The sequence below is a fragment of the Bidens hawaiensis genome, unplaced genomic scaffold (genome assembly GCF_021521415.1).
Source record: "Bidens hawaiensis isolate Kalapana, Puna unplaced genomic scaffold, B.hawaiensis_p1.1 tig00003902_1, whole genome shotgun sequence".
Classification (NCBI taxonomy): Eukaryota; Viridiplantae; Streptophyta; class Magnoliopsida; order Asterales; family Asteraceae; genus Bidens; species Bidens hawaiensis.
The window spans coordinates 1,437,053-1,449,529 of NW_027491226.1; the positions used below are offsets into that span (position 1 = coordinate 1,437,053).

General features: G+C 34.8%; 2 pseudogenes; both read left to right on the plus strand.

The window, feature by feature from the left end:
- LOC143624658 (L-type lectin-domain containing receptor kinase IX.2-like) overlaps positions 1 to 2,237 on the plus strand; it is an 85,223-nt pseudogene extending 82,986 nt beyond the window's left edge.
- Positions 2,238 to 3,197: 960 nt separating this feature from the next.
- Positions 3,198 to 11,949, plus strand: LOC143624617 (L-type lectin-domain containing receptor kinase IX.2-like; annotated as a pseudogene).
- Positions 11,950 to 12,477: the final 528 nt, after the last annotated feature.

The following is a 12,477-nucleotide window of genomic DNA, read 5'->3' on the forward strand; positions in this document are numbered from 1 at the left end:
AGAGTTTAAAGAAAATCAAGTGTACCACTTTATTAGTAACTTAATGCTATAATAAAAATTTATTAAGTGTCATCAAGCTACTAAACTCAAGAGTTTCACCAAACTAAGAGTTTTATATTATTATTACAATAATTAATTTCCATTCACCATTTCTAATTTTCCAAGACCAGTTTCACATTTGTTATTAATTCGGCCGGGACTCGATTTCATGGTGATGGCCACATTCTTTCTAGCTCAGAAGAATAATGTGACAGGCCTCGGTAGAGACATGGGGCTTTTGGTAAATGACACAACATCTGAGCGGATGAGCCGATTTGTTGCAGTTGAGTTTGATACTTTCTGGAATGCAATTGATGCAGATGCTTCTGGATATTTATGTTGGATGACCATGTTGGTATTGACATCAATTCACTGCTTTCTGTTAGATCACAGAAGTGGTTAGGCAATGTAACCAGCGAGGCCGTGTGTCAAGGTTGGATTGCGTATGATTCGGTGTCAAGAAATCTTAGTGTTTCTTTAACTGGATTTCAAAATAATACGGTGGTGCGTCAGGAAGGACTTGTTTACACCGTTGATCTCAGGAATGAGTTGCCCGAATGGGTTATCTTCGGTTTACTGCAGCTACGGGAGAAGACTCTGAGAAACATGCCGTGAGATCTTGAACGTTTGGTAGTTTGGATTTACAGGTTGATAAAACAATGACTTGCAACCAAACCCGAATCCTAATTCAGTGAGTGGGAAAAAGAGTAATGTGGGATTAGTAGTTGGACTATCAATTTCTATTTCTTTGTTGGTTGTGGTTGTGGTTGTGGTTGTGGTTGTGGTTGGAGGAAGAAGAAGAACAACAAAATAGACAAACCGGAAAATGTTGCATTTGATGAAGAGATGAACTATGAATTTGAAATGGGCACTGGGGCTATAAATATATTCTCTCACCATGAAATAGCTCATTCAAACGGGGACTTTGCAGAGAAAGAAAAGCTTAGAGAGGAAGGATTTGGTGGTGGTTACATAGGTTTTTTGAAAGATTCGAACACATACGTTGTAGTCAAAAGGGTGTCAAAGAATTCAAAACAAGGGATTAAGGAGTATGCATCGGAAGTCAGGATCAATAGCCGATTGAGACAAAAACCTGGTTCAACTCACTGGTTGGAGCTATGAGGAACAAGAACTACTTCTTGTTTATGAGTATCTGGAAAACGAAAGCTTATATTCGCATCTTTTCAAGGCGAAGAGCTTGCTGACATGAGGTACAAGGTACAAAATTGCCCAAGGCCTAGCTTCGGCTTTGTTGTATCTACATGAAGAATGGGAGCAATGTATTTTGCATAGAGATATTAAGTCTAGTAATGTGATGTTGGATTCACATTTCAATTCAAAGCTTGGTGATTTTGGGTTAGCTAAGTTGGTTGACCATGAAAAAGGCTCGTAGACAACCATGTTAGCCGGAACTATGGGGTGTTGGCTCAATTGTTGTTTGGCCCAAGTGTAAGGCCCAGCACAAGAATTATTAGGTTTTTAGTATATTTGGTAATGTCTTGGATAACAAGTTAGGTTAGTCTATATAAGCTGAGTTATGGTTAGACATTACAGATTGTGAAGTTGGTGCAACCAAGTTAGGGTTCATCAAGAGTCAAACTGAGTTAGGGTTTGAGGTTTGTAATCAGTTTTTTGAGTAAGATTTTCTGATTAATAAACAAGAGTTATTTGTTTATTCGTGTTTGATTATCGATCTAAGACTTGATAGGGTAGGCTCCTGAATATGTAGTGACTGGTAAGGCAAACAAGGAATCAGATGTGTGTAGCTTTGGAGTTGTTTCCTTGGAAATAGCATGTGGATGAACATGCATTGAGTTCAAGGTTGAAGAAAATAAAATACGATTACTAGAATGGTTATGGGAGCTCTACGGGACTAGGATCCTTTTAAATGCAACCGATCCACATCTAGAGTTAGATTTTATGGAGGAAGAAGTCAAGTGTTTGATGACAACTGGGTTATGGTGCGTACATTCTGACCCAGAATTTCGCCCATCAATAAGTGAATTTCGCCCATCAATGAGACAAGTGATTCAAGTATTAAACTTTGAAACTGCATTGCCTATACTCCTTCAAAGATGCCAAAGGTGTCTTACTTGACGCCTCCCATGCCTTCTTCATTTGAAGTCACTTCCATCATCCAAAACCAAGCATTTAGAAGCTTAGAAACACATATTCCTCAAAGCAAACGACGCCATTGACAATTTCTTCTTCTTCTCAAATTGTGGCACTCTTCAACGCGATGACTATGGTCTCAAATTATACTACACGTGATTGTTTTCAAAATATATTAGGGTTATGTACTTATGTGTCTCTTTTACTTTCACATGGTATGAGAGTTTAATAGAAATTCTGTCTTTGTCGGGTATCAAATTCCACAAGTTTTCCAGCCACCATCTATATCATTCAAGCATGCTTGTTTTCTTCGGATTTACTTCACCATGATACCCTTTGATCATCACCACCCACATAAATTAAACTTACCTTTTCCTCAAGAATGCTTAATATACCTTCGTTGTTTAGCTTCGACCCGCTAACTTTGAAGCTTTAGAAACAAGCTTACAAGTCGGTACACATCAATAGCATATATAGTTATGATCATATCTTCACATGAGCCCATAATATACCAACATATTCATTATCATTCCAACATACGTATATCAACCTCATTTCAAGTTTAATACTCTAATTTCATTTACTAGGTTCATTAAGTAGAATTCAATTAGTACTAATATCAATTACTTCAAATTTCACGAATTTCTTCGTTAAGGCATTTTATCAAAAACCAGGTGCTCCTAAATATTCATAAACTGTGGGTCCTTTTAAACTTAGGTATATTTAATTAATTAGCCAACCCATAAACTATATCAACTAGCAAATGCACTCCAGTCATCTTCACGTGTCGGCTTTCAATAGTCTGAAAAGACACCCTCAATTGCTTTAGACCGTGCTTCATGACTAAAATAAATTACCACTTGCACTTATTAAGAAGGTTCATTAATGCTAGCATTTGTCTTGGTTCATATTTTTGGACCTTCTTGTCAGACGCCTTATTTGATTACCTTTTAACATAATAAATTGCTTTCCATTACAACATTATTAACTCTATTTTCAATAGTCTTATCGGTTAGGTAGTTTCATTCATCAGCAAGGTGTTGACTAATGTTCATGTTAAGAAACCTGCAACTTTTCTAGCAATTCACAACATTTATGGCGATTTCCATGATCCAATTCATTACTTGTTTCATTCTTGTTATGATCCCTATAGCAGTTAATTCATTCTCCTTCAATTTGACAAACATCAGCCCACAGAATCAAAACCGGGATATAATTACTGAAGGTGATGCTTACATCTCTGATGGTGGAATCCAGGTGACCCCAGATGGGATTGGTTCCAACCGGAGCAGCAAAGCGGGACGGGTGACATTCGTCAGACCACTTCATCTTTGGGACAACAGATCCGGTGAGTTAGCAAGCTTCAGTACCAGTTTCACATTTGTTATTGATTCGGACGGGGTTAGAAATCATGGTGATGGCCTAACATTCTTTCTAGCTCAGAATAATTCTGTGATGGGCCTCGGTAGAGCCATGGGGCTTCCGGTCAACTACACAACCATTGAGCCAATTGTTAGAATAAATATATTTTATATATATATTTATATATGGCCCTTATAATTATTTATCTTATTATTGATCATTGACCTAAATAACCTTATGTTTATAACTGGTAAATCCTTGATGGACGGAATTACCCTTACTAACATTAATAGGGTTTCCCCTTGGGTGTATATATAGAGAGCTTATTAGAGAGGTTAATAACTAATGATGAATAATAACACCATAAGAATCATCCCCTACCTCTCTCTCTCAAATCGTGTTCATCAAGAACACCTAATCTCCATCCTAACCATACACCCTAAAGGGGAACTCGATCAGATTAAGAAGATGTCAATCTCAAACATCACTGGATTATCAGGTATTACATATTTCCTTGTTTCCATTATATCATCGATTATAGAAACTATTCAACATGTGGTATCAGAGCATGATGTTGATTAATCAGTTTCTTCGATGTCCATAAAAACTGGAATTAAAATAGGAAACGAGTTTTTTGATTAAAACCCTTATGTTTACGATTTTGATCATCATCATAAAACTGATTGGATCTGATGTTCGTATTACTTCTAACGAATTGTTAGGTCTGATTAAAACCTGTTCATTATAAAAAACCTGATTATTTTCGAAATCTGTTTTACAAAACTTTCAGATTTCGATTCCAGTATTAAATCTGATAATATAATCAAAAACAGTTTCGTAAAATTCTTGAAACTGTTCTTGTTTTTTTTCGAAGATGTTCTTGAAGAACATCATAATTTTCAAAAACTAACCTTAATTAGGATTAACTTGGGAAAATGAAATCTGTTAAAGAGATAATATTATCTCTAAGTTTAATTTCAAAATCTTTTAAATAAGATAAAAGATATAATTTTGAAATCTTATTAAAATTAGAGATAATCTAAAACTTTAAAGAAATAATATTATCTCTAAGTTTAATTTCAAAATCTTTAATATAAAATAAAAGATATAATTTTGAAATCTTATTAAAATTAGAGATAATCTAAAACTTTAAAGAGATAATATTATCTCTAAGTTTAATTTCAAAATCTTTTAAATAAGATAAAAGATATAATTTTGAAATCTTATTAAATTTTGAGATAATCTAAAACTTTATAACAGAATCTCCCAAATCCCTTAAAATTAGGAAAAGGTTATCAGGTTGATTATTCTTTTCGAATTCTGCTAATGTTGCGAATCAAGGCATCTATTCGCAACAACTGGACTCTAATCGCAACAAATGAAATGTTGCGAAATCGCATGATGTTGCGAGAATTACATATTATCTTGCGAGTAACATGTTGCGAATGTCCACTAATTATGTTGCGATCAGAACCTAACATCACAGAATGTTGCGAAGGGACATATGTTGCGAAAAGTCACTAATGTTGCGAACCTTAAGATGTTGCGAGTATTACTTAAGATGTTGCGACGAGCTAATTTTGCAAGATGTTGCGAGTATTACCTATTGATGTTGCGATCAGCCCATAAAATCACAGGATGTTGCGAGTACTCTTAATCGCAACAATTATGTTGCGAGTGCTTTAAATCGCAACAATGCTGATTACATCACAACAACTCCATTCGCAACATCTCTCATAACAACATCATTCGCAACATCTCTTATAAAACATCAATCGCAACATTACTTATGACTGCACTGTTCGCAACATCTAAAATCCCCTAACCAAATTCGCAACATCACTTCGAAGAAATCTCAACTTTACTTATATCTTACATGTTGCGAAATGATCAGAAACCCTTATATATAACCTAACTGATTAAGGGGCCCTGCTCCGTTAAATTACTTAACTTAAATAACACTTATAGTTCACTTCTGCCCAACGGTGATGTGTAACCTAATATTGTTATTTAAGTCTAATTAAGTATGTCACTTAAAAGTGTATGTCCTAACATTATCAGACATTCGCATGACTTTAGTTTTGCTTAACTTAAACAACACTTCATGAGTTCACTTCTGCCCAATGGTGATGTGGTAGCTTAACAAAGTTGTTTTAGTCTAACTAAGCATAGTCATCTAAAAGATGAGTATCCTAAAATTGCTAGATACTCAAATGACATTAACTTTGCCTTAAATACCTTAAATGTCTCAATTCTGCCCAACGGTGATTTGTTACATTTATGTATTGCAAACTTACCTTGTGCATAACAACTTGATTGTTCCAATTCTGCCCAACGGTGATTTGTTACAATTATTTTTGCACAAGAATTTTATACTTAAATAATACATTTTCTGCCCAACGGTGATCTATTTTATTTAAGTATAATAAAATTAATTTTGGTGTTATACTTAAAATTATCACATCTTCATAATGATCCTTACATTAATGATCCTTCATTAATGATCCTAATTTCAGTCTGCCTTATTAGATTACCCATAACATAAATCACTCTAAAATTCTTCTATAAAGTTTGAATCTCAAACCTAAATCATCCACTCTTATTACAAAACCTAAGAAGAGTTTTGCTTCTAAAAGGGTCTTATAAAATTTGCCCTTTTGAGTCTTGATTCTTACTGCTCATTCTGATAAAAGTATTACAGAAAAACACTTGAGCATAATCAGTGGGATAAATAAATATGTCTCTTATGATAATCAAGAACTCCTTACATGATTCCTATCAGGTGAGCAATTACGGATTCTAAAATTCCTAAGACTAACGTTTTTTTTTTTTTTCTATGGAAATAATAGAATCAAAACAATTCCTAAGATGCATGCAAAACACTCTAATTCTAAATAAAAAGGTTAATTGGCATTTGTGAATACATCCTAATATTTAATTCCATGACCCATAAACTGAGAGCTTATACATGGAACTTAATGAAGTCTTTTCAGTGTATTACTTTTCCACCAGTACAATTAGATGCCTTAAGAATCAACTATAACACTCAGAAGTACTAAAGGAAACTGAGTGTGTTGCTAGCAATATATGTACAGGAAAAGGAATGCCTAAAATTGAAAATCAAATGTTATTCACCTTATTACCACTAAACCTTAAAAGAGGATAGTTCTAAAGTCTTGAAACAAAATACAAGTACTGCTTCCAGCTCTAAGTTCTCAAAGGGAAAGTCTCACTACAAAATCATGCCATTAGACTAGGCACGAGCAAAGAGACTATCCATACCTCAAGGGAACAGTTGGCTAAGAAAGGTAGTTGCCAATTAATGATATTTAACTCCACTAATATTAATATCCCTATTAACACATGTTAGTTGAGTTTAGTTTTATACGTTTCCTTATCAGAAATCGATAATAATTAAGATGAGAGTCAGTGACTCATTTAATGTTAAGGTTGTAAGAACCATAAAAGCTGTTTTGTATTAAGCTTTATGATACCTTAAACATTCTAGAGTTTACTCAGAATTTAGTATCAATACTAAAGCTACATTTTGACAGTTATAAGGTTTTAAATGACCAAAACAAAGTCACTACTAACTAAAACTATCATATTATCGGTCGTTATTATCTGAATAGAAACCTTATAAGATAAAACTAAGAGATGCTACAAATTTCACAACCTTTTGTTATCATAGAAATGAGAATTTAACAAAAGATAAATGAGACTTACGTACTTCATCCATTAAGACCAAAGTTTTCATGAGAAATCATGACTCGGTTGACAAAGGATGAATTGCCATTAAATCTCATTCTTAGTGATTTGAAAGCATGTGTTAAATGCCCTAAATATAAACTGGATAAAGGGAGTAAGTGAGGTCCACCATAAGTTATAATTCACTGCTATTAGTGGAGCTTAGAAGAATATCAACTTGTATCTAATCTGTTTCCTACTGGACAAGTTCTTTAAAGAAATCAATTCATATATACTTATCAGTATTCCTTCTAAATATGTCCTTAAAATTTCTTATGAAATATGGACAATAAGGAAATCAAGTCTAAAATGTATGAAAGTTTCCTATGACATGAATCGCCAAAACTTGTATGGAGTTTTAGAGGCCTAAAAGATCAGTGGGAGCACTGAGTGTCCTTATATGCAAGAGATGGGGGAGAAACAACTTAATCTACCTCATAAAACATCCCTTGTATAAGACACTGCTCCATTATATCTTGTCTCCTTAACATTTAATGCTACTCCTAACAAATTTTGTTGGATACCTAAATATGGGAAAACTTAGATTTCTTACCAAGACTAATTAATATAATCCTCAATTAGAATTTATTGGTCTTCTGATGTTGACCCTAAGCATGCTGAATTCTTACATATTTCTAAGGTCAGTAGGAGCAGTAAAAGTCCTTATCATAACTTGGCTAAGTACAAGACGCGGGGGGAGAGATTGTCGCTTACTTTAACTCCGATTACACCTCTTGTACACCATACTGCACCAACTCTTACATACTTAGAAACTAATATTGCTCCTAATATACCTGAAAATATGAAACTCCTTATAAACCCAATAATCAACTCAGGAGGTCATCTAGGTCTCAAAGGCCTACTAACTTTGATGATTATGTACCCTACCTGACTAAAGATTAAATGGATTTTGGAAGGTTTAATGATCCTACCTCTTCTAATTAAACCATTAGTATCAATCAATCTTCTAAAATGGTATAACGTTTGGGATTTGGTTGAATTACCTAAAAGGTAGTCATTACTAAACTAAATCTGAATGAATAACGTTAATACACTAAAGGTATGATTGATTGATAAAGGTATACTCAAGAGGGAATAAATTATCAAAGAACCTAGTTCCTTGTCTTACAAAAGGTTACTTTGAGGATCATCACTGTTCTAGTAGCTTATAATAATTTAGAGCTACATTACATGAACATTAAAACAACTTTCCCTAACACTGGCCTACATGTTCGTAAAATAACCTGTAAGTTCTAAACTGAAGGTTAAGAACACTTAGTTTGTAAGTCAATAAAATCCATGTATGGGTTGATGCAAGAATCAATAATGAAATCATAATGCAACTCTCTTCATCAAGAACTAAGTGGATTGATTTACCTACCTCAAGATGAGTGGGAGCAACTAATGTAAACTTGTCCTTATATAGATGACATTCTTTTGACAAGTATATGTTACATGAGTCAAAGTATTGTTAACGCATATCTTGACCTAATCAATCTCGGAGATACCTCTTATTTAATAGTTATCAAAATACACCGAGATAGACTTATTAGTTTTATATGTTTTACATGAAACGGGTTCTTACACTTGTAACATACAATATTGCTCTCCTTTAGAGGCTAATAGGATAAATGAGATTATTTCCTTATGCATCATTAATTAGATGCCTTAAGAAGGTTCAAATCTATACTCGTTTAGATATTGGTCACATTGCTAAACACTAGACTAATTATTTCTATTGTGAAGCATCTGATAAAATATCACAATATCTCTAAGAAACGAGACACAATAATTTAAAGAAGAAGAAGTGAGAACTAAAAAACGGTTGACTACTAATATTCTAACTTTGTCAACTTCTGGGTATATCCTTATGTCAGCAGACATTACTATCTCATGAAGGAGTCCTAACTAACTGATAACAACGACCTAAGTTATAATGACATAATATGTTGCTGATCATAACGCAACGTGTCACTAAATGTTGTTGGAAAACTTTATCAGTTGACTCATAATTTATTAACTTCATATAAATCCAATATTGAAGACTTATTGTGATAAAGTCAGCTACCCTTATTTCTTAAACAGTAACAGTTCAAACGGAGCTGCATTAGAATTCGATACAAGTCTAAATTATTGTTCGCTTATGACTTAAGAACAAATAGAGGAAACTAAACTTTTGTATCGAATGCATTCATGATATGCTTATGGATCCACTAATTAAAGGTCTGTCACCCATAAGTCTCCTAAATGGCCAATAATAGAGACGGGTTTTACCAATGACCAAGCGCAACTGCGTATCGTACTATAAATGATTAATTATTAATTTTTCCTCATACGTTGAAAATTTGTTTTGTCTCTAAATACGTTCATGCATGCCTAAAGACGTATAGACACTAATTATACAAATCAACGGTAAGGGCTTATTTGTCAATTTGATCCTAAAGTTAGGTTTTAAATTTGAGTTGTAGTATGATTAATGGGGGTCCTGAGTCGAATATTGATTCAACGACTGTATTTCTCTGCTGCAATTTGGGTTTAGAACTAAAATGAGTATTAACCTCTGATCAGACTAATCTAATGCTCATAATAAATAATTACTAGGCCAAGTGGGAGAATGTTAGAATAAATATATTTTATATATATATTTATATATGGCCCTTATAATTATTTATCTTATTATTGATCATTGACCTAAATAACCTTATGTTTATAACTGGTAAATCCTTGATGGACGGAATTACCCTTACTAACATTAATAGGGTTTCCCCTTGGGTGTATATATAGAGAGCTTATTAGAGAGGTTAATAACTAATGATGAATAATAACACCATAAGAATCATCCCCTACCTCTCTCTCTCAAATCGTGTTCATCAAGAACACCTAATCTCCATCCTAACCATACACCCTAAAGGGGAACTCGATCAGATTAAGAAGATGTCAATCTCAAACATCACTGGATTATCAGGTATTACATATTTCCTTGTTTCCATTATATCATCGATTATAGAAACTATTCAACACCAATGAGTCGATTTGTTGTGGTTGAGTTTGATACTTACTGGATTGGTATTGATGCAAATGCTTCTGGAAATGCTAGATTGGATGATCATGTTGGTATTGATATCAATTCACTGATTTCTATTAGGATTCAGAAATGGTTAAGCAATGTAGCCGGTGGGGTCGTGTGTCAAGCATGGATCGTGTATGATTCAATTTTGAGAAATCTTAGTGTTTCTTTCACTGGTTTTCAAAATAATACGATCGTAGCGTCAAGATGGACTTTTTTACACGGTTGATCTTAGGAATGAGTTGCCTGAATGGGTTATCTTCGGGTTTACAGCAGCCACTGGAGCCGACTTCGAGAAACATAACGTGAGATCTTGGACTTTTGATAGTTCAGATTTACGGGTTGATGAAAACAATGACTTGCAACCAAACCCGAATACCAATCCAACGAGTGGGAAAAAGAGCAACGCGGGATTAATAGTTGGATTATCGGTTTCAATTACTTTGTTGGTTGTGGTTGCATTTGTTTGGTGGAAGAGGAAGAAGAACAAAGAAGATGAGCCAGAAGATGTTGCATTTGAGGAAGAGATGAACTATGAATTTGAAATGGGCATAGGGGCTAAAAGATTCTCTTATCATGAATTAGCTCATGCGACTGCTGACTTTGCAGAGAAAGAGAAGCTTGGAGAGGGAGGGTTTGGTGGTGTTTACAAAGGTTTTTTGAAAGATTCAAGCACATATGTTGCGGTCAAAAGGGTGTCAAAGAGTTCAAAACAAGGGATTAAGGAATATGCATCAGAAGTCAGGATCATTAGCCGATTGAGACATAGAAACCTGGTGCAACTCACCGGTTGGTGCCATGAGAAGCGAGAACTACTTCTTGTTTATGAGTACATGGAAAACGGAAGCTTAGATTCACATCTTTTCAAGGAGAAGAGCTTGTTGACATGGGGCACAAGGTACAAAATTGCCCAGGGTCTGGCTTCTGCTTTGTTGTATCTACATGAAGAATGGGAGCAATGTATTTTGCATTGAGATATAAAATCCAGTAATGTGATGTTGGATTCCCATTTTAATGCGAAGCTTGGTGATTTCGGGTTAGCTAAGTTGGTTGACCATGAGAAAGGCTCGCAAACAACAATGTTAGCAGGAACCATGGGGTACATGGCTCCTGAATGTGTAGTGACCGGGAAGGCAAGCAAGGAATCTGATGTTTATAGCTTTGGAGTTGTTGCTTTGGAAATAGCATGTGGACGAAAATGTATTGAGTTCAAGGCTGAAGAAAATAAAATACGATTACTAGAATGGGTATGGGAGCTCTACGGGACCAGGACCCTTTTAGATGCAGCTGATCCACGTCTAAAGTTAGATTTTAAGGAAGAAGAAATCAAGTGTTTGATGACAACTGGGTTATGGTGTGTGCACCCCGACCCGGGATTTCGACCATCAATGAGACAAGTGATTCAAGTATTAAACTATGAAACTTCATTGCCTATACTCCCTTTGAAAATGCCAAGGGCATCTTACTTAACACCTCCCATGCCTTCTTTATTTGATGTCACTTCCATCATCCAAAACCAAGCATTAAACTTAGAGGACACAGATTCTTCAAAGCAAACAACGTCATCAACAACTTCTTCTACTTCATCTCAATCTGTGTCACTCTTGCATTCAGTACGATGACATTTATCTTGAACTATGGTTTCAAATTATATTTCACGTGACTGTTGTTAAGAGTTGCATTTTTTTTTGTCTTTATATGTTTGTACATTGTATAATACAAATTATCAAAATAAAATATCTCTATTACTTTCAAACTAGAGTTTTACCTGGGGCGTGACGCCGGGCAGGTAGGTAATACCAGGCGGTGGTAAAATCCTAGTGTTATCGGTTCCAAACGTTGAGGTGTTAAGTCGACGCGAATTCAGTCGGATTCAGTTACGTGCGCTATTATAACGGAACTAAAACAAAAAATATAGAAAAATTTAGACGGACCAATGGGGTGACGCTGGTTGGTAAAACTTTAAGTGCTGGTAAAACCGTAAAACCAATATGTTGTCGATCCCGGGCGTTGAGGCGCTAAGTCTATGCCAATTTGACCGGTTTCCGTCACGCTCATTACGGTACCGGAACTAAAAAAAACAAAATTAACATTTAGTTGGTTTTCATTACATTTGTTATGATACTGGAACGAAAACAAACACGGTGAGT